Genomic DNA, 16562 nt, shown 5'->3' with positions numbered 1-16562 from the left:
TGCAGAGGTGTTGTTTGCTAATACAGTTGCACTGGTAACTATTATGAAATGTAAGCAAAGCAAGTGAAAATTGCAGTCTTGAGATGAAATCTGTTCCTGTGAGGGCAAATGAGTGGTGCTGATGTAGCAGCCAATGTTCAGAAGTTGTCTTTTCGGAGCCCTAAGGTGGGCTTTTTAAAATTTGTGAGAAGTAAAGAAATTTACACATGGGAGCACTTGGGTTTGCAGGAATAACCAAACTGTGCCAGGGGCTGCCTTAGGTAGATCATGACAAACGTGTGTTGATCACGAAGTCTGTCCTGGCAGAATGATCTTCCTTTGCAAATAATGAAATAACTGTAGGATCTGCTTCTCAAACCTCACTTGTCTGTATCTCAGCTGAATATCCTAAACACCAGTAAGTCTTTAGCTCCTTTAAAAAGGTTTTTCTTCAATCTCGTCAGTAAGGGATGAATTATGAATGAAGAAGGCTGGCAGTGGAGCTAATAATTCAAAATCAAACAGTGAATCAAAAACTAAAAATGCAGAAAGAAGCAACACCTGTTCTGAGTGAGAATGAAGTAAGAAGTCTTGTCAGTTTTAGGGATCTGAGAATTGGCTTTTCTCTGAGAAATCTGATTTGCTGATAATCTGATTTTCTGTCTTCATTGCCAGTCCCACTTGCCAATGTCTACAAATTCACATTAAATATTCTTAAGTGAGAAATTTTCTCATATCCAGGTAATTCAAATCTTATTTTTTTGTTGGCTTTTTGCTTGTTTGTTTCAGTCTTTTTAATATTTTATTAACTCCAGAAAGTGGGTTAAGTGGTCAGCTCTTCAGGAAGAATTTCATGCAATATTTGGTGCAACTTGACTTAAGGGCACAAGTATTGATAAACGTTTTTTCACTTTAATTGTTCTGATTTCTTCCATCAAACTGTTTGACTATGAGATGTGGACAAAGGGCTTATTATGTAGAAGTAATGCTGTTTTACACAGTCTGCTTTGTGCATTTCTGTAAGTGCTCCAGTTAATTTGTTTGTATATTCTTCATGAATTCATCATCAGTGACTTTGTTGGTAGACGAGTCCAGCAAGAGATTAGGAGGGCTTTCAAAATTCACCTAAAAGGAGAAACAAAATTAAACCAAAAAAGCATCATTTAGGAATAATTTCTATCCTACTCAGATTTTTGTGCTCCATTTTGGAGGATCTGCTTGCTGACTTTTTCTGTGGGTGATTATATTTCAAAAATGCTGTTGAATCATCCCAACCTTATATTCTTTCTGTTTCATATGCAATATCTTCCTCTTTTGTTTTACTGTGGAACTTAAAAGAACAGATTTTACAGTCACATTGATGTGAATCAGTCGTGACTTACTGCTATGATTATAATACTACTGAAGTTATACTTTGTCCCTGAAGTGCTTTTTATCCATAGAACTCCAATGCCCTTTGTGGGAGGGTCAGCAATGTAAAACCAATGTCAAATTTGCACCTCAGGCATGAGGTCTGTGTCCATGACTAACCTGTGCACAGAAATAGAGGGTCTGTTTTACATCAGTGGTCGAGGTTTTTATTGTGAAAAGTTTTGCTGGAGTGTTAACTTGTTTTGTTGCCTTAGACTATAGTCTAAAAGGCTTTCATGCAAGAGGAGTGACAGTCCTGCCTTCCCTATTGCTGCTTGTGTGAAATACACCTCCACATTGCCACTGTTTCCATACATGGTGCTAGAGAATGAGCTTTTCTGAGGTCTTGCAGCTCTGACACGCTAGGAGGGTATAGGACACAGCTGCCTGTTGAAAATGGGAGGATTAGTATGCAGGAAAATAGATTTAGACAAAGCGGTATAGTACTATGCCCTGGTTTACCTCTTTTGTTGAGATAGGAAGCACACAACTTGCCATGGTTGTCATCTTCAGTCTGCATCCATGGCCAGTATAAGAGTGCCATGTCATTATGTATTTTAATCACAGAATAGATAAGATTGGAAGGAGCCACTGGCAGTCATCTAGTGTAGATGCTCACTTCTCAAGCAGGGTCCCCTAGAACATGTTTACTGAGGATTGTGTCCAGATAACTTTGAATATCTCCATGGAAGGAGATGCCATGACCTCTCTGGGCAATCTGTACCAGTGCTCAGTCACCTGCACAGTGAAGTTTTCTCTCATGTTCAGGTGGGGCTTCCTGTGCTTCAGTTTCTATCCACTACCTCCTGTCCTATTGCTTGGCACCACTGAGCAGAGCCTGGCTCTGTCCTCTTGACACGCTCCGCGCAGATACTGACAGACAGCGGTGAGGTCCCCTCTCAGTTGTCTCTTCTTAAGGCTGAACAGGCCCAGCTCCCTCTGCCTTTTCTCCTAAGAGGGGAGATCCAGACCTCTCATCATTTTCATAGCCCTCCACTGGACCAATTCCAGGAGCTCCATGTCTCTCTTGTCCTGAGGAGCCCAGAACTGCACACAACACTCTGGATATGGGTCACCAGGGGTGAGCAGAGGAGCAGGATTAGCTCCCTCATCCTACTGGAATGCACTTCCTAATGCACCCCAGGACACCATCAGCCTTTCTGGCCACAAGAGCCCTGCTGACTCACAGACAGGTTATTGCCCACCAAGACCCCCAGGTCCTTCTCTGCTGAGTTGCTTTCCAGCAGGTCACCCCCAGTTTGTCCTAGAGCATGGGGTTGTTCCACCCCAAATTCAGGACCCCACATTTGCCTTTGTTAAATTTTGGACAGTTCCTCTTGTTCAGTTGCAAGAACTGCTTCTTCTTTTTAGAAAGAAAACAGTGCAGTAGGAGTGTATCATATATACTTACACTAATAAAAAGTTTGGAGTCAAAAGGTAAAAATGCTTTTGTTATGCAGAAAGAAAGAATGGTTCAGGATTCATAAAGTTGTCCTTTCACCTTGACTTAATGTAACCATTTTATAAATTGGAATTTTAATGTATTTTGAAGTTAGAGGATCATAAAGAATTTATTATGCATATGTAAAGCAACAATCAAGAAAATTCTGGGCTTGTAGTTGTTTATACCTCATGTGAAGTTTGGACTTAAATTTTTATTTTAGCATAATTTAAAATAAATGTTGACTTTTCAAGTGAGCTGATGCTTTTTTGTGACTGTGAACAAAAGTTTAGTTTCATTTTTCTGTGGCCCTAGTGGTAGTTTTAGATGGTGTAAACCAGGAGGAGCTTTGTGTGAGTGTGTAATTATAGTGATATGAAATTAATGTTATGGTGGGCACAACTGAACCTTGTATATATGTCTTAGTTACAGACTTTGAACTTGTGTCTACAGCTTTTCAGGGGGAAGGGAGAAATCCTATTGCAGCTTCTAGTTTTCGTCTTACAAACCACTACAGTCGGCCTCCTGTGTAATGCCATAAATGGCAGTCCACTTAGAGTTTCCCAGATGATTAAATTACATTGTTTTTTTAAAAAAATTAGATTATGTTGGGAACTGTTGCACAAAAAAAAAAAAAAAAGTTTCATTAATTAATCAAATATTTATAGTATTTGGGTTGATTTAGCATGCAGTGCCAACTTACTTCACCCTTTTCTCTGTTTGCAAAAGTTAACTGTGGTTTTAAAAGGGTAGTGCCAGGTTTTGGGTCTTAAGGTCTGATTTGTTTCGGTTCATGAGGATACTGAGCTGCTCTTATATTTTTCCCAGGAAGTAGAAACTTTATATGTCATATCAGGCAGATTCCTAATGATGGGGTTTTCATTCTCTGTTTTGCACCCCACAGCTTCTCATGTGTAGATGAGCACAAAGGAGAACTGGAGAGGCAATTTCTTTTGAAAATCCTGGTCGTGGCAAGTGTTACATGTTTCCTCCTTAAAAGCAAAACTTTCTTGTATCTCAGCTTTTCCTTGGCATATTGAGAGCTCATTCAAGTTGAAGCCCTTCGTACTAGAGATCATTGGAAACATTCTTTCAAAGGGACACAAGAAATATGTTCTGCTTTTACAAAAAGCCCTTGACATTATCATTTTTCTCATAGGTTTTTATTTAGATGTGTTTTAATAACCAGGCTAGCCACATACAGAGCATTCACAGTGTGTTTGTTGTAATAGCTCAGTATCTAAAGGCTATGAGTACATAACATGGCAGAATTTGAGAAAGGTAATACATATTTAATATTACAGGAAAAGGATTCAATACGTAATTTTACACCTACATTTAAGTTTCACTTAAAATTAACAACATTACAGTAATATGTTTTAAACAACGGTTTTAAAATAGATCGAGGTAATTCTTGAGGGAACATTTTGTCTGAAGAATTAAATATGTTTATAGGATGTATATATATATTTATGTTCATGCTAAAACTGTGTGAAAGCTTTTTAGACTTTGAGCCTGTCAACCCCACGGAGATGTCTGCATTGAGTTACCAGCATGTCACTGGGTTTTAATACTGATGGAGAAACATTGTGTCAAACTATGGGTTTTTTTGTGTTTATGTGGTCATTTCTGGGGAATGTAAATATAATATTCATGGCCAGATGTGGATGTGTGGCTGAGATTGGTACATGCTCTGGCTTCTCTAAGAGAAGCAATTATCTCTGCTAGTTGTTCAGGGTGTGTTGCCAGTTGCTCTGAGTAGAGCACTGCTCTTTATTGACAGGTTACCATGTATATTTCTATGCAGACAGCAATTTTTTATTTTTCTTTTTTGAGACTGAGATGGTTATCCTTCTTTTGAATTGAACACACTTTCTCTTTGGGGTGGCTAAAGAAATTGTAGTACTCTCTACCAGGCTACCTAGGGTCAACATTACACATGCTGCTTCTTTTGGCTGACTATCAATACACAATAAAGTTATTATTTTCTGTGCTCAAAATAGTTTTTCTCATTAAGTTAGTCATGGTTAAGTATTTTGAAATGACTAAGAATTTAGTGGAATTAAATAATATATAATTCGAGCTAAAAGGATCTGCAGATGTTGGACTGACTATGTTTTTTAACCCAATGTACTTCATTTCAATGTTAAGAAGAGAGGATATTTTTAGTTAACACCACCATTCATTTCCAGCCAAAATGAATGCAAAGTGAGTATAAACACCTAAAAAACGAGAAGTCACATTTGTAGACTGCAGAAGGAAATGGGTACTAATGAGTGCTTAGAAGACTTTTAATGTATACCTTTGTGATCTGGTTTTGGGAAGAATAGTCATTACCTGAGACATCATCCAATTACAGCACAGGCTGGCTGGGCCTAACAGTTAAATAACTGAGCTGTTATTTGCCTTAACAATTTGTTGTAATTTGGAGCCAAGGAAATGTGTGCAATTAAAATGGACACTAAATGCTGTGTCAAGAGGTGCTTACCTAAGCCCAGCTTCCAGAGCTTTCAGGAACTCATTTTCCCCAGCAGGCCTGCCATATTACAGTCTGCCCTTGCTGATTGCACGGGCAGGCTGCCTTAAACAGTGCTGAGTTGGAATTGCCACAGGACTTTTTCTTTATTAAGAGTACATTTCTTTGGAGCCTGCAACCACCCTGCACTAGCTTTACCCTGTGAACTCATCTTTGCCATGCAGTCAGCAGCCTATGAAGCAGAGATAATGTGCTTATCAGGGAAGCAAGTGCTGGGAGTGCACTTTTCCTTAAGATTGGTCTTACAGCTGTGGGAGAACTCTACTCAGACATCCTTTGTTTTGAATCTGAATAGACTTGGGTTAATTTTGCTCTTTTGTATGAACTTTATTACAGGGAATTTAATATTTCTTATTCTTCTGTTCTGTTAAGAATGATTCTGCAGGGTCAAAGCTTTCCTCTGGGTCATGCAGCAGACAGGGAGCAGCACAGGCAGCCAGCAGGGCTGGGGCAGGGAGGCAGTACAGGAAAACACCACCAGGGAACTTGCCAGAGGGTCATGATTTCCAGGTAGGCCTGCCCTGGCTGTATTTTCAGTGTCTTTCAGGAAAGGAAGTAAACCCAATAGTGTGGGGCGACTTTACCCTTTTACAGCATTAAAAATACATTCTTGCTGGAGTCAAATTTATTGGAGAGAAAGCAACTTCTGCCTTTACAGTGAGACTATGTCCCCTTCAAGATTCCCAGTTATATCCTGCAGGAGCCAGGGCTGCCTGCAGACTTGGCAGCCACCCATGTCCCTGGTGAGTAGCTGGTGCAGCCATCCCATGCTCAAGAGATGTCAGGTGACATGCAGACAAAAAATGGAGATACTCATTGTCTTATTTGGATGTTGGGACAAATGGCTGGTGCTATCCATTTTCCTTTTGATAAAGATGTTGACCATTTTAAAGATCACAAAGTGAAGACTTGAGACAATGGCATCTCATTTGAAAGCCAAGTATGCCATGTGCTGTCTTTTCCTTGTTAAGTAGAAGAATATCCCATCAAATTGTATTGTTTTGATCACCCCTTTACTCTAATCCTCTTGGAAAGTGAAGATTGTTTTCCAACCTTTTGCAAATCAAAGTAAGCAAGAAGACAAAGACCAGCAGGCAGCTGCTCTGTCTACTATTAGTCCGAGCATAGTTCTCTCCTAAGGTGTAGATATAGTGCCTTACTTGAATTGCAAGAAAAGCTGCACCATGAAAATTTGATAGGTTATTGGTAAATTGCACACCCCTCTGGCATGCCTGATTAGCCTTTCTTAAATTTATTGAAAAGCTCTCAAGTGGACTTTAGCCTCTGACTGCTTTTTTTCTGGACTTAGCTTGCAGTTATTGAGTTACCACCTCTGGGAACTAGGAAGAGGGTGTTATAACATGGTAAAAATCTAAATAAATTTCTCCATAGCTTGTCAAGTGAAATATCCCTACAAATGCACTTGGTTCATTGAGATATCAAACTCCAGATTGCTGAAGTAGTGTTCGGTATTTGTAGAAAAGATAAACTGGTTTGAATACAAGTTTGGCTCTCAAATACTGATTAGTCATCAGGGATGACTCCAGTTTTGACTTCACAATTTAGTTCTTGCCCACTTCCCTTTGATTCTTGTAATCACTCTGAAGACTGAAAATGTCAGGGCAGCAGCTGTGTCACTAACCAAAATGCAGCACTAAATTGAGTGCTCAGTGAGTTTTACTGAGCAGGTCTTCTGTCCTGTGAGTAGGAAAATATTCTTGAAAATAAGTGGGCCCACTGCTTTGGAAAAGAATAATTGAAAAGGATGATTAATTTATGAATTCTTTTCACTTTCATTTAAAATAAATTACTCTGGAGGCAATTAAGAATTTCTTCCCATGTAATAAGTCAAATTGATGAATTGTGATGGTCTAGAAATGGCTTAGATTTATTTTGGGCAAGTACAGTCTATCAAATTAAAAGTTATTAATACACTTTCTAACAGTCTTTCCACAAACAAAGAAGCCTCATCGGTACTGATGCTATAAATGCTGTTTGTAAGTGATTTATCTTCACCTCACTCTTTGAGGTCTTTGTCCAAGACTTAAGTTCAGCCTTTACCTGATATTATTTCAGGAAGAAAAACAATTAATGCATGTCAGTCAATGAGTTATGGACAAAAGGCCTTCATTTGCTGAATAGTTTTAGCCTGAATAAAAGATATTTAAGGAAATATATATAGTATTTCAGTTACCACCTTTGAAAATAATATAAGCAGTTTTACTTTTCTGCACTGCAGGTACTTAGCAATAGTTAGGAATTTAAAGCACAAGTTTCCTTGTGTTAAAGAGTTAATTTATCTTTATTTTTTTTTTTCAATTTATCCTTTAATGGTGTAAAGGCTTTGGAAAACCTCTATCACCAGTTTCTAGTCCTGGGGCCTATTGCATATATCCTAAACTCAAAATCCAGCTCATGGTTTACTGTGGAGATTATTGTTAATTGACTATAAACCCAGAAGGGTCAAAAGTAGGATTCTACAAAAGGACTTGAACAGTATATTTCATCAACTCTCAGCTAATTCTCATTAACCTGTAGCTAAAGAAAAACTGACAAGCCCCAGATAACAGCATAATATTTGGGGTATCATGGAGACATGCAGGTGTATTCCTGCTGTGGGCAAGAAGAGTCCCTCAGGAAAGCCTGAGACAGAGGAGAGGGCATGGTGGAGATGCTCTCATTCCTCCTTCAGCCTGATTCATGCCAGCTTATACTGGCTCCATGATATTCCATTTCCAATCTAAAATGTAAACTAATTACAGGGAACTTGATTATGATGATGATAATAATAATCTAATAAGAGAAAAAAATGTATACATGTATGTAATTTACACAGTGCAGTCTTAAAAACAAATGACATTTTTTATTATAGAAGATAAGCCTACCTTTTACACAGAACTGTATTGTCTAAAGTTATAAGCTTGAATTACAGTAAGTTTGAGATGCATATTATTTATAAAAAGGGCATTTAAGAGCTGAAATGCAGCAATTGGAATGTTTTTATACAGTATTTTACAATTATTTTCACAGTTATTTATTTCAGGTTATTTATTTCCTTATTTATAAAAGGAAGTATTTTAGTTAAATATTATTCAGGGTGTATTTCAACAGATGACAGTTTTTTTTCCCCAAGAGATTCTGGGTGGTGGTAGTAAAGACCTACATTTTCCAGATTGCCTTTACCAAGACAGAGAGGGTCATACTCAATTTTTGCTGAGTACCTATTATTTTAATAGCAAAAGAACCACTTTATGTAGAGTATTTACAAGGGTGCATGGCTTTTTGTTACATCGTATTTTTGTCTGTCAAACCCTGTTGGTCTGTGGGAAAAAGAATGAATGCTTAAAAATATCTCAGTGTGGCTTAGGCAAGCAATATGCTAAGTGTAAGCATGTTTTTTAAAAGTCTGTAGGAATAGAAAATCACAATAAAATAGACCAAAATTAATTGTCATAGAGGTGATCAGAACTTTTAAGATCTGGTTGTCTGGAAATTATCTTTAACTGTATTTCACAGCCAGGGAATAAGGCTGAGTCAAGCGGGCTTTTTGTGCAGAAGAGGACGTCACACAAAATGCATCAATAAAAGATACTGAATAAACTGTACCACAGTGACATACTGCGACATGTATCTGCTCTTAGAGTTTCAGGGGTTAATTTAAACCTCAGTCTTGTACCATATTACCATTTTAAACTTTGTCTGGTCTGATGTGTGCCCTACTCAGGCAGGGATGAAAATGGTATTCTGGTGTTGTAGAATACTGTATGTAGGATAGAGGTGCTGGTTGAAATAGATCTCTGTGCAACTGTTCTGACAGACAATCAATTGCAATCAAACATAACTTAATATCAGGGAACAGTGATATGATATATAGTATCTAAATCTTATTTTCCACTACTTTTTTCAATCATAATCTGTTGCACTGTGTAAGAATGTAGCCATCTAAGGGGAAGGTACAATCTGTAGTTGTGAAAGCATCAACAAAAAGGTTTTGTTATTGTGCTGTTACCTGCTAGCTTTCCGCAAGAAGCAGCTGCCTAACTAGAAAGCTAAAGCAGTCTAAAGGGCTTCTGTGCCTTATTTTTAGTCTAAAACAAACCTCCTTCCATTTAAAGCCTTTCTTCCTTGTCTTATCCCTACATATCCTTGTAAAAAGTCCCTCTCCAGCTTTCTTATAGGCTCCTTTTACATACTGGAAATGTCCTTGTTTTAAAAGCTTTGCTTGGTCAATCAGAAAAAAACCAAAAAGCAACAAAAAAACCCCCAAACACACTAATCCCCCAGGTTTTGGTTTTTATTTTATTCTGATCCTGTGCGGGTAGCTTTTCTCCCCTTCATGCTTCAAAAGTTGATTTTGTCCAGTTTCTGTGATCAGCAAGTGAGCTTTGTGACAGTGTTTCTTCTATTATGTCAAGCTTCATGTCTGAACTTCAGATTTAGCTAAAACTGACTTGTTCTTTTCTATCCTATGTCTATATTATACCTATTTCAAGAAGAAAAATCTTGAGTGGGAGCTCAAATTTTTGTCTACAGTTTCCCCCCTGCGAAATAGGTATAGATTTCAAAGACTGCTGCACCTACAAAGATGTGCAGACTAGGAATGTCCAGAAGGTACTATTTCCAGTTGTGCTTCCTTGTGCAGGTAAGCGTGATTACTTCAGAGATTCATCTAACTTTGTGGCTTCTGAATATGCCATGTCCCAAGAGCTGTCACCTGTGACTTCTGCTTTAGTTGTTCCCTGTGCCCCCTGCTGATGCACAAAATTCTGTGTGGGTTAGGGCTCTGAAGACTCTCCTGCCTCCACAGGCTGTAGTATTACATCTCACTTGCTGCTCTGTTATCTCTTTCTGTATTCCTCTGTTTCACTCAGTCTTGTTTGAATGAGGCTGTGTATAGGGCTCCTGAGTCTACACCTGCCTCCATAAGGGCAACTGTCTCTCACTGCAGTGTCTGCCAAAAAAAGAGAGAAAGTTTTACATTATCTTTACAGTTGCTGCAGTTCTTAAAATGGATTCCTTTTATTAAGTCAGCATCATAGTTATGAGTGCGTTAACCTCTGCCATAGCCTCATTAACTTTTCTTGCTATTGCTATAGAAATATTTATTTACATTGTTCTGAAACAGATGAGCAAGTTAACAAAAGGTGGAAAATAACAAGAAAAGCATGGAGGTTGTCAGTATTTTACTTCTTTGAAATCCTGTTAGTTAAGCAGATATTGAAATAGGAACAGCTGACTTTAGGTAGGTGTTACATGATTTGTAAAATGGTGTGTCTGATCATGAAAGTTACAGGTGAGGGAAATGACTTGAAGCTGTGGCAGGGTAAGTTTAGATGGGATGTTAGGAAAAAGTTCTTCACTGAGGGAGTGGTCAAGCACTAGAACATGATCTTCCAGGTAGTGATCATGGCTCCAAGCCTGTTGGTGTTAAAGGAGTGTTAGCTCTTAGATAGAAGGTTTAACTTCTAGGTTATCCTGTGTGGATTCAGGAGTTGGACTTGATGATCATTTTGGATCCCATCCAACTCAGGATATTCTATAGTTCTACATGTGCACACTGTTGAATTTTCTTCTGGATCTCTTGTCTTCTCAAATCCTTTTATATTATCACCAGTCTGTAATACATTTCAAAGTATTCAATGTGGGGGTTTTCTGGCATTTTTGTGACTCTGATATATCATAGTTAATGTACAGTTTTTATTAACTCATACATTCGTATGTAAGATGGCAAGATATATTTTTTTTTCCTTTTTAAATGCATTAGTAGAAGAGGAGGTAAGAAGTAGGAGTCAGCACCATGTGACCATTCTGCTATTTTTTGATAGCTGATGTGTCTATACCTCATTGTCGCAATTATTCCTCAGTGCTGCCTTAGGATTATTTTACTAAGTCTTTGTGGAAGATTTTTACTAAGTCTTTGTGGTCTCAAAAAGTTGTGTTTTAGCAGTAAAAATCAATTTCAGGTGTAATGGCTGCATTGAATGGAGATGAAGATCTTGGCAAAATCTCTTTGGGATGTTTGACAGATGTCACCCTTTGCTAAAAGTGGGGAACATATCTATCTAAAATGGTAGCATTTTACTCTCATTTTTTACAGTTGTTTAGGAACACAGGCTGTAGCTGTAAAGGAGTAAAGAATTAAGCATTCAGTTTTGATACTGGGCTGGTAAGATCATTCTGCTCGTGGTAAGCTACACCAGGAAATTACAATATCAAATGGTTTGCAGCTTACATTTATTTTTCCAAAGCAAAATTTTTAGTGTATGATGTTATATATCATTCTAACTTCTGCTTACAGTTACATTGATGTTTATATTGAGGTTAACAGTGCAGAGAAAATGAGACTGAGATTTGGTGTCTGCTCATAATGGAGTATTAATTCCAACGCCCTCCTCCACAGGATTAATTACATAATTTAGTGGTCAGACACGAAATGGCATGACAGAGATTGTTTTTCTGAGCCAAATGAAGACTAAAAATACTTTCTGTACATCACATATCAAAGGACCAGGACAATGAAGAGGAAGTAAATGATAGTATGTTCACAAACAAAAGTCCCAAACGCTTATTTTGTGACTGTAAAGTGATGTTATGGGGACACTCAGGTTGGTGTAACCTTAGAGCATTTGAGAGACGACTCATAGCAGCCTTTTCCTAGCTCTGTACCAATGTGAACAGAATCCAGGATTTATGAGGTGATACACAATAACTTTGCTTTCTGTCAGCACTGTCTTGGCCTTGGTTGAAAATCCAAGCTCTTTCTTGGCTAATGAAAAGCTTTGGTTTGCCTTTTGTGCTTACATCCTGTGCTAGAGTAGAGCAATAAACAGAGCTCTCCTGGTTTGCTGTGAAGAGTTATGACAGTGTGAAGTGCTCAAATATGAGATACTGCAGCCCAGATGCTCTTAAAAACATAAGCAATGAAGATGAGTTTACTATCTACAGGAATCAATCAGTCTGGAGGCTTGGAACTGCAGAAAATAATTTAGCTGTCCCTGTAGACAAGCTGAACATGTGAAAGTGATGTATCCTCTCAATAAAGAAGGCCAACTGCATACTAGACTAAAAGCAAGGGCATGGAGGGTGGGTGGAGAGAAGCTATTATTTCCCTCTGTTTGGTGCTTGTGAGACTACATCTGAAATACTGTGTTCAGCTTTGGGCTCCCCAGTACAAGAAATACATAGATATACTGGAGTGAGTCCAGAGAAGGGTCACTGGGATGCTAGAGCAAATTATAGACAAGGAGTGGCTGAGAGAGCTATGTTTGTTTAGCCTGAAGAAGGAAAGATGCTGTTGATGTCCTGAGCTGTCTGGTGGGTAGTTACAGGGAAGATGAAACCAAATTCTTCTGGTAGGTGCACAATGACAGACCAAGAGGCATCAGAGAGAAGCTGCAATGGGGTAAATCCAATCTAATAGCAGAAAAACTATTTTACATTGAGGGTGGTCAGACATTAAGTCTGAGATTGATTATGTAACATCCACCTTCAAGTATATTCAGAACTCGAGCAGAGAACCGCAGCTAGGCAAATTTGATCTCATGAGAGCTTTTCAATCTGTATTATTCTGATTCTTATTCTGTAGCCTGCCAGAAATGGTAGAAAGTTTTGCTCATAGATACTATTCAACAAAATGTTTGCCTTGAGGGGATATTTCAAAGCAACCTGAGGTACTGATAGTGGAAGCTCGTTCCTGTCCCAGTTGAATGTAGCCTTTATTTATCAGCGTGCCCTAGAGTGAAAAAATGTTCAGTCACTGAGCCAACAGCTCTATTTCTCTCCAGATAGCTAAGAGAGAGAAAACGACTTTCCAACAATGGATATATTAGAGAGGTCTGCTGTATATCTCAGTGTATGCCTTCAAACTTCTTCAGCTTTCACCAGAAACTAAATGGGTTCACTTGCCCTTGTGTTGAAGCTGACTTTTAATGCTAGAGTATGACAGAGCAATTGGACTTTATTGCAATATTTTGCCCTAAAATTTAATTCCATTAATCAAGATATTCTATTTGCTAGTGTTTTGCTGTTTTTTTGAGGGGAGGGGGAAGTATTTTTTAGGTAATTAGGCATTAAGAGCACTTGAAAAAATGTAGAGTTCATTAAACCTTTTTCCATTATGTGGATTAAAATATGAATTAGAAAATGTGGGTTATTTGTACTTTTCAGACTGGCAAGGACAGAAGAAAATCACACTTTCCGTGAATTTATTCACCAAGAGGTGCATAATACATATAGGCTGGTGGTGAAAACTGTCATGTAAATTGATACTGTGCTTGAGCCCATCTGAAGCTTCTCCTCCTGCTTGCTGCTGCTTCTCAAATGAAAGGAGTGCTTTTGTGGTGGTGCCACTTTTGATGAAGACCCCAGTCTCAATGAAAAAATATTCGGTTCCTATCTTAAAGTAATGAATTTCTTGCATACAAAGCCAATGTGATTTTTTTAATGCTCATATGAATAATAATCCATGTAATTTTGACAACAACAGGATTATTTAAATTGTTGTTTAAGGCTATAGAGATTAAATCATCTGAATTGTTTCTTTTTAACACCAGTAAAAATCAGGACATGGATTTTTTTTACCCAGTTATTTTCTTACATAATTTTCTGAAGAGAGTCAAAGGCAATGGTATTTCTGATAGAGATGAGAGTCATGTCCACATCATTTGTACAGGGGAGATCCAATAAAGATGAGGAAAACTAAATGTGAAAAGGGACAAAATTCATTAACTTACCTTAGCAAAATAATTAAACCTGTGTTAGTGAGCAGGTTATCACTGTATGATCTGATGTAATGAACAATTTTTCCGGTAACCAAGATGATACTTTATTCTGTTTGCCCTTGTTTCTTTTGACAGAATAAGAGAAGGCAATTTTGATTAAAGGGGAACTTTTCAATTTGAACTGTTTGGAGAGCTGTAGAATTGTTATATGTGAAATGTGTTTTGTTCTAGTGACTCCACCCTTCTCTTGTTTGTTTCTATTTGTTTCCTTGCATGGTTTCACTAAGAGCCTGTTTTGTACCTGCTGCCTCTGTGCCCAGTTATGTGTCTGTGTAGCTAACAGATAACCCCTGCTTTAACAAGGGATGGCAAAAATTTGTTTATATGTATCTTACTTTTATTTTAGTATTTTCTACAGTATTTGTCAAACACATGTAGGAAGATTTAGATCACAACTTCACAGTCTTAGGCCCAGTTTTGTAATTCTTCACTTATCTAAATTTATTTTTTCCCCAGTTGTTTGTTAATAATTCAGTTAAGTTCTAAAGGTTTCATAACATATAAAGGACTATACGCCTCAGAGGTATTTATACTATCTGCACTAGATAATTTTCATCAGCTATCTTAATCAGTTGTTGGGCATGATGACTTCACAGTGTTGCCTTTAAGTGGCTGAGAGTAGGCGTTATCAACGTTTGATGGTTTTTAGAGATATTTTTCTGTTTTCAGATTCTAAATTGTATCTTCATCCATGCCCTTTAAATTGCAATGAGTATGTTAGATGAAAAGGAGTAGAAATGTCACAATCTCTCCTCTTTTTTCTGAATTCCCCAATGTGAGAAGAAACACAGGGAGTGTAATGGTGAGAACAGGGTCTTTGAGTGTGCCCAGGTGTAGCGGGTTGACTAGCCAGCAGCTAAGCACCCACCCAGCCACTCACTCCACACTGGGACAGAGGAGAGAATTAGAAGAGCAAAGGCTGCAACCCATGGGCTGACATGAAATGCACAAAGCATGTGCAAGCAGAGCAGTAAATCAGAAATATATTCACTATTTGTTGTTGGCAGGGCAATGTCCATCCAATTCCTGAAAAGCAAGGTCTCAACACGTATAATGGTTTCTTGGGAAAATGAAAGTCATAACCAACCCCCCCATCCTCCTCCTCCTTTCCCTGAGCTTTTATTGCAAAGCATAATGGCATATTGTAGGAAATGTCCCTGTGGTCAGTTTGGGTCTGCTGTCCCAACTATGTCCCTTTCCAACCTCATATCACACCTCTGGCCTGCTTGCTGAGGTGGGCAGAGTAGTGAAAAGAAAACCATGATGCTGTGAAAGTCAGAACACTGGTGTGTTAATAACACTGGTTTAATCACAAGTCCAAAATACACCGTGATGTGGGCTGTGCAGGATTAACTCCATCCCAGCCAGACCCAGTACACCAGGGAAGGCAGCATTTATCCTGGGGAATAGTTTGCTTTCTCTCTCCCTACAGTAAAGTTATTAGTGAGAAAAAACAGCAAGGTTTATAGCCTCTGAATATAATGTCTGCCTAAAACTCTGCTTCTTTTTTGCTTAAGATACTTTAGACTAAAAGAAGGGAGCTGTACAAACCTATATGTACTGATTAAAAAATAATAAATTGATGGATTGTCTTGAGCTCTGTGACTGTGCCACCATTAAGGAACTTACACCATTTTCAGCAATGCTGTTTTTCAGTTTTTACATCAAAATCAATGTTAGTTGTAAATGTTTAGTTAGTGTATTTTATAAACATACATTTCACATTCTGAATTGCCTTCAGGTAATTTAATTTGTGATTATATCTAATATTACATTGATTTGTATAGAGTTTCTCAAATAACAGATTGAAAAGAAAAAAAGAAACAATTGATTAATTAATGTTTTCCTAAAATTAACCACTGAGGAATTTCTGGCTTTCTATTAGCACTAAAAGCAAAGGACGAGAAGAGAGAAAATAATAGCTCAAATGCTGTGCTTCTGTACATAAAGTTTTGTTTTTATTTGAACATCCACTTTATGGTAGAATGAATTTAGCTTGGTTTGTAGGAGCAGGAGAGGTCAAGGATGTATATAGCTTTGACTTAGAATGCTTTCTGAGCTAACTGCACTTTAGTCCTGGCAGGAGGTTGCCATGCATGACTTCTGTTGATGCAGTCACTTCTCATGCTTGTGAATATTTTTCGCTCTCAAAAATGAGGCTAAGTCAGATGTTTTTAGAAAGACCTGGAAAAAAAGTTGTCATCTTGGTGATGTAAAGGCCATAATGCAGAGAACAGGCTCTTAGACTATTGTTGGTCCCTATCAGTTCCCACAAACACATTTTCCCATATCACTAAACCATTGTGTGGTTTCAGCAGTGAGTTTTGTAGAATCAGGTATAGAAATCAAGTAGAGGCAACATCTGGTGCAATATTGTTGACTTCAGTGTTCATTTCTCTCCTGGTTTTTCTTATTT

At 38.0% G+C, this 16562-nt stretch overlaps 1 long non-coding RNA gene across 1 annotated transcript in view; it reads left to right on the top strand.

Moving 5' to 3' along the window:
• The window catches only part of LOC136290644 (uncharacterized), a 32415-nt gene that overhangs the window by 311 nt on the left and 15542 nt on the right, over positions 1-16562 (top strand). The gene's annotated exons all lie outside the window — the stretch shown is intronic.

The sequence above is a fragment of the Chamaea fasciata genome, unplaced genomic scaffold (assembly GCF_029207755.1).
Source record: "Chamaea fasciata isolate MVZ Bird 193981 ecotype frontalis unplaced genomic scaffold, bChaFas1.0.hap1 SCAF_6, whole genome shotgun sequence".
Taxonomy (NCBI): domain Eukaryota; kingdom Metazoa; phylum Chordata; class Aves; order Passeriformes; family Sylviidae; genus Chamaea; species Chamaea fasciata.
Note: the sequence above shows the minus strand (reverse complement) of the source record. Positions and strands in the feature narration are given on the sequence as shown.